Here is a 7227-nt window from a genome sequence, read left to right as displayed (position 1 = left end):
TTCTCTGCTGAGCCTCCTGCTCAGCTTTTTTGGCCCTCTCTTTTTCCTCAAGCTCCAAAATCTGTTTGTCTATGCACGCTATCTGGACCTGTAAATCCTGCAAACAGCTGAGTTGATATATCATGGTTTCTCTTAGACTGTTTTTCTCATCTTCAGTTGTAGCGCAGTTTAAACTGGACAGGTCATCAGATTTTGCCACTTGAGTTTTCTCTAAGTGTTTGCCATCTTTACTCCTGGTCTGACTTCCCATGCAGCAGGATGTTTGATTGTCCAAGTCTGACTTTAAACTTTTCTGACCTCTGACTTTGCTTCTGCTGCTTTGACCTGGGTTACCTTCGTTAACAGTGAGAGAAACCCCCAAAGAGGTACGATTCCTTTTATCTGTCCTCTTGCTGCTTTCCTTATCACAAGCAGTACTATATACCTTGCCTTTACCCAGACTCTCCAGCCATTCCCAGGCCTCCTCCATGAGCGTCAGAGACTTTCTTTTAGGCCTTTTCAAGTCCTCTTTTTGCTGCTCAGCCTCTTGTCTTAAACAGGACAGCGGTGGCAGGCTTTGACGATGCAAACTTAGTGAACTGCTGCCCCGCCGCATTCTGGTGCCTGCATCTTTTCTTCTTAATGGTGGGCAGGGCTGGTATCTGCCAACTTTTGTCCTGCTCATTTCATCCCAGACTGAGGGTCCGTTGTGGAGCAGTGTGAGTCGGACCTCCCTGGCCTGCTCACCATACTTCTCAAGAGTCTCCAGAAGGCATTCATTAGGGGCCATGCATCGCTCAAAGTCTTTAAATTTCTCCTGTAACGTGTAGCGCCCAGGTTGACCTAAAGAGAAGGATGACACTGTGGTTGTCAGCTTGGTCAACATGTCGGAACATAAATGTTGTTACCATGTAGAGCCACATATGTACATACCCAGGGCTTGAGCCAACGCTATGACTACTTCTTGGCACGTTGTTTTCTCTGTAACTCCACAAACAACGCGTGGGATACCGTCCACCGACACTTTCACTTCCATTGTACCCAATCTGTCATTTGAAAAAAAGACCATACATTTGAGTCAACGTGTGGCACATTGTGCAGGTCACTGTTAGGGGAAGTGGTGGAGACAGCGATTTGACCCCCATTAACATTCACTGTAATCTGTCTGCATCTCATGTGTTGGTCAAGCTTGAGGGCAGTTAAATGCATTTTTTTGTAGGATTTCTACAGTGTCCCCTTAAAACTGAAACTAAACAAACAGAAAACAAACTTTTAATATTGGCTTTGAAAGAAATATCCATGACAAAATATAAGAAGCACCTACCTTTTTTGTCCTGTCGGTAGTACAGTTGCTCGTAACCGATCTGCTCTGGGGGAACGTTCTGGTTTGGAGGAACTCTAGAGCAATTAAGAGCCATTAAAATTCCTGAAGTCATCTACCAATGAGGACAGTTTATGATCCCACCCATCTTGCATAGTTTCCATTTTGCCTGAAAAAAACAGCGAAATTGAATTTCTCAAGGTTTACTGTATATGAGATTGTACGACAGGAAAAATAAATGGAGCATAAGAAGACATTTGGTTAGTCACTGTCGGTACGGAAGTGGTATGAATTACATAGCTAACACTGTTGGTAGGGCTACTTTTTAAAATTTAGCCCACTACAGATGACTGAATACTAATATTTCATTAGATTACTCAAATTAAGTGATGTATTGTAAATACTTTAGATAACTTTGGGAATACTTCAATCTTCTTGCTGAGCTCATTTGTATGGGTCTTATATGTCCATGACAAAAATGCATTTCTGACAGTATCCTGGCTGTGTGTCTCCTCTGCCTTTGTCGTAGCCAGGGGCGATTCTAGGATCAGACCTTTAGGGGGGCTCAGCCCCTAATGAGAATGTGACTGTGAGAATGTGTAAAAGTGTTAACCCCCCCATACTAAATCAGTAATTTCATTAGCCGATAACCTCTGAGCTAGCTACTGAAAAACAACGTCAGCTAACGTTTTTTGACACTATTAACACCATGATGGAACTGAACCTGACACTTAAGTCACAGTTATAACGACCAATTTGACACAGTGTTCTAGCATTCAGCAATTTTAGTTGCTTTCGTTTTCAATTTGGATTCTAATCTGCGCCATGAAATTACCACCTTCTTCTCTGGGGACTTCCAACGTTAAACTTCACAACCACACTCCTGCTCTCCCTCTGACACAGACTCAGCCAAAGGCGGGAGTCTGGCACAACCTCCTCCGATTGGCCAACACTACGTTTTTGTTAACGCTTTTCTTGACTGGGTTACAGGCGCATAGCATCAGCGACAGCAACACAGGATATTAAAACTGTTCCAAGCCCTTTTTTTTATTTTTTTATTATTATAATTTTGGCTGAGATGAAATTTAGGGGGGCTTGAGCCCCCCTAAAACGGGTCTAAACTCGCCAATAGTCGTAGCTGCAAAATGTATTGAATTGGCTAACTGTGTGTTTTATTGCCGGTGAGTTCAACTTTTGATTCAAGAGAATTCTATTTCTTATAAAAGGTACACAGTCATGCATGTACACACTTTTAAAAATAGACTTTATTTATTTAAACCGTGTCCTGACTCCTGTGTGATTCCCCCTCAACACAAACACTGGCACAACACCACTACCTCCACAATTTGTAGGATACTATTATATAAAAGTATTTGCCTACTGTATATTGAGAGATTTAAAAAAATTAAACGTTAACTTATTGATGTGCAGTGTAGTTTAAAAAAACAAACATAATATATAAGATGTTTTAGCATAACTAGGATTAAAGCCAGTGCCTTTTGTGGAGTAAAACCTAAACAGTCTTATGAAACTTGTATCTGAAAACAAACGGATCCTGTTTACGTGCATTCACCAGGGATTAAGTGGTTATGCCGTTTTAAAGTCTGGGTGTTCCTATTTATCTTTCTAACAGGAAGGGTGATTACAATCCAAACAGAACATGTAAACATGCTGAACTTGTAAACTGTGCACAAGTAAGCCATTACTATCAAACATACTCATTCCTCAGTGAGTCTGTGCTGCTTAATATTCCGAGCCTCTCATTCATTAAAATCCGGGCTTTTTCATTTCAGACTATTTTACCTAGACCTAATTCTTTTGGAGGTGTATCTTTTTTTGTAATGTGTCAGTTTTTCACTCAATAGCCATCAAAAGACAGTATAAAAGATGTTGCAGACAACACAGTGCATTGAGGCGGCTATTGCTGCAGTGATCTTCACTTTATGTCATAGGTTTCTGTGCGGCTGTTGGAGGAGCTCAGGTTTGAGATGAGATAAGTGGTCACAAGTTAACACCAGTAATATTCAATATCAAACAAAACATATGTTATATGACACCAACTTGAAATATTTATATATTGGAAATACAATTTGGATTTGTTTCATTTTGGTGCTCACAACATGTTTTGCTGCTTCTTTTCTAGCACAGATCTGGAACGAGCTTGATGAAAACTTGAAATTGTCACATTCTGTCTCCATCTTCAAGAAAAGTCTGAAGGAAAAATTGCTTATATGATTGTTGAATATTCTTTAAGTGTTATATGTACTGGGATCGCCTGTATTTTGTGGTATTTGTCTGTGTTGAGTCTATTGTGACTGGTTTTGTTTTTACCATTTTTTCATTTTTGTTTGTTTTTTATTTTTTTTTTTCATTTTTTCTTGAGTCAGTTGTGTTGTAGTAATGTATTGTCTATGGATGCATGGCTGTTTGTATATGGCTGCCAAGGTTATGGTTAGGGTATAGGTGATTGAGTGTGGACGTCCGGGTGCTTGGGGTTTGTGTTGTTAGGTGATGTGCTGTTCTGTGTATGTGGTCCCGACTCTGTGAAATGTTGATGTAATATATTAGTATACAATGTATTTGCTGCATGGTTGTGTAACTCACACTATGTAGTTCTTTAAAAAAAAAAATTATATTTGGATTATTTTTTTAGAAAGGCTTGACCAGGGACTGGGGTTGCAAATTAGCCAATTGGCTAGAAACCATCTACACATATTGTTATGGCTTTGACTATGATAATTATGTATGTAATAATGTGCACTGCATTGTCCCTGACAAATAAACTAATAATAATAATAATAATAATAATAATAATTAAGTGTCTGTATTTTGTGGTATTTGACTGTGTTGTGTCTATTGTAAATTGAGTGTTTAGTGTCTGCACTGTTTACTATTATTATTATTATCATCACATGCTGCCTTTTAAAATTGTTTTATTTTTGGTATTTGTAGTAAATATTATAGATTTTACATTGTTCGGCATTCTGTGGACAGCAAAGGAAAAATGTCATTGTACAGGAAAACATATTTCCTTACTTTGCATATGACAATAAACTTTGAACTGTAAAACCGAAAAAAACTTTTAGTAGCCTTTTTGGTGTTCCCCATTTCACGCGTCCAACATATGATCATTGTACCTTCTGAAATAGAGTTTTAATGATACAATGATGACGTGTGAATTAATAAATAAATAAATGAACATCAATGACATTTGAAATTAATTAGAAAAGTGAAAACCACAGGAAATATCTGTATGGCTAAACACTAACCAAACAACTCCCAGACTGGAAGCCGGACAGGGGAGCACCTGTTGTAATTTGGTAGTGTCTGACAGTCCGGGTGATGATGATAGGAGTAATATGAGAAGTGTAAACTTGGACTCTCTGCTCCCTCTTGCTCATATTAACCACACGGCCAGCTGCTTATAATCTCTCAGGTTCCTAGTGAGAAACAGTTCGATCTCTCTAGATCACGGAAAAGAGTGCACCTGTTGCCACTTTCTTTTGTTGGTTTGTCCTTCAAGTTCACATTTGCCAGGTTTGGCAAAGGCTGTGGAAATGTAAAATACAAAATTCACACGCAAAAATTGAATGGTTTATTAGATCATTTGAAATGAGCAATTGAAGATTGATTTGTCAGAAGTCACAATTTGTTGAAAGGAAATCCATTTTTTTTCTTAATTATACAAGTATTTTTATTGAGAACATGCCCTCCAAACAGTCAAGACATGAGAAGATTAAATTCATACCAAGAGTTAAAGATAATAACTGTTTCAATACTGTGTCACAAGTTTAATTCCAATCACCAGTAAACTATAAACTGCTGTGTTAGCTGGAATTTTAAAATGTATGCTTATGAAAAATATGATCATTTACAAAATGTCCTGTTAAAACATTCTGTCATTCTGCATTTTTGTAGCTAAACTGACTGCCTGCCCATTTTTAACATGATCTCTTTCACTAGTTGTACCCAAAGAGGAACGTTGACATTTAGGATCACATTCCCTAAAAATAGATGGCTTGTTAAGTGTCTTGGAGCTGGGCAGCGTCTTAGGATGACTGGAGAAGCAGAAGTGTGTTACACAACTGAATAGAAAAGTCTGTGATTATGATGAGGATTTTTCCTCCCTAACAACCCCAAATTATAAATGCCTGTCTGAGATTTCTGTCCCCACCCTGATATAATTGCTATTTGCATAAGTACATTTACAACATTTGCACGTTTGTAATAATGTCATTTGCACATGTGTATAGTTCCATCTGCTGTCCTGTTTCTTTTCCTACTCCTTAGATACATCTTACCTCAATTGCAGAGTGTATCAATAATTCTGAGTCTGTAAATAATGTTGATAATGTTAATAATATTGTGTATTTTTTATTTTACTGTGTTTGTTGTGTTTACTGAACTACATTTTGTTACAAATGTGCCTGCACATTGTTTCAATGACAATACAATTGAATTAAAGTGAATAATTGAGTTAAATGGAATTTTGTTTGTGGTGCTCAAAGCAGAAAAAAATATTTAAAAAGAACTTTAACAGTAATAAAAATTGAAGAAATATTCCCTTAAAACTGTTGACATCATGTTTTGTGGATTTTACAAAGTACCAAGGACATGGCTTCTGGAAGAAACATGTTTCTTTTGGGTTCTTATAATATATATTGTCAATGCTCTGAGGAGAACAAAAATTAAGCCAGAAGGTGAGTTGAGAAGGTGAGGAGAGTTTAAAGTCTTAATGATATATCAGCCTTTTTATCAGTTGAAAAATATACCTTTTCATTCATTTCTTTTTGCAGCAAAGTTTCTGTCACCACTAGTGATACTACCTGTTAATCCAGGGAATCTTACTGTATTTGTGAGGACGTCACCTTCACCAGTCTACAAGGCCTTTAGGTCCAGTTTATATTTCTTTCCCACTTTTAAGCCACGATGATGGCAGAGGCTGGCAATTTTGGTTGGTCTACCACTTTGGTCCATACTGAAATATGTAAATAACTATTGGATGGATTGCCAGGGAATTTGGTACATATATCTGTGGTCCCATGAGGATGAATCCTACTGACCTTAGTGAGCTCTTGACTTTTTATGTATCTGATGAAAATCTATCTGTATGGATGCAAAACTGACATACTTGTGTGTTTAGTGATAATTAGAAAATGTTAGCATGCTAACACGATAAACTAAGATGGTAAAAAAGGTGAATATTATTAGCTGCCGCACCAGCATGTTAGCATTGTCATTGTGAGCATGTAAGCATATCGATGTTAGGAAGTAGTTCAAAGCCCTGCTGTGCCTAAGTACAGCCTCACAGAGCCGCTAGCGTAATGGGACCTTGATAGCAAAATAGTCTCTAAAGTTGGTCTGTAGGGCTCAGCAGAATTAGACCTGCTATGCAGACATTCTGCAGATCTTACTCTCTAATCTTTGCTGTGAAAATGCACTTCAAATGTCCTCACTGGCCAAGAAATATGTCAAAAGATTCAGGACTATTTTAAAGCATCTATTACCCTTCTCATTTTAAGGTTATTGAAAAAATAGCAACAACAATATAACACCCCATGGACACCTTTGTATATCAGTAATGTGAGGTGCAAGGACATCTCCAATTTAGGGATTTGCATGTTTTCAAACCAACCAAAGGCACCATGTGATGATAATCCACTCCACTTGTATATAGATCCCTTTAAAAAAGTATTAAAAATAACCTGCCATCAATTTCAAAACGTTCCTTATTTTCTAAATCCTTGACACTTTCATGCAACAGTAACAATTTTGTCACCTGTTGCATTTGCAGTAGATAGTGTATTGGGATTAACTAAAAACCCACCTAGCATGGGCACAGCTACTTGTGCAGCTATCAGGGTGTTATATAATATAAATTCCCTCACACACACACATACCCGTCTCTTTGTCCACACACTGTGCCT

Source organism: Perca fluviatilis, chromosome 5 (genome assembly GCF_010015445.1).
Source record: "Perca fluviatilis chromosome 5, GENO_Pfluv_1.0, whole genome shotgun sequence".
NCBI lineage: Eukaryota > Metazoa > Chordata > Actinopteri > Perciformes > Percidae > Perca > Perca fluviatilis.
Note: the sequence above shows the minus strand (reverse complement) of the source record.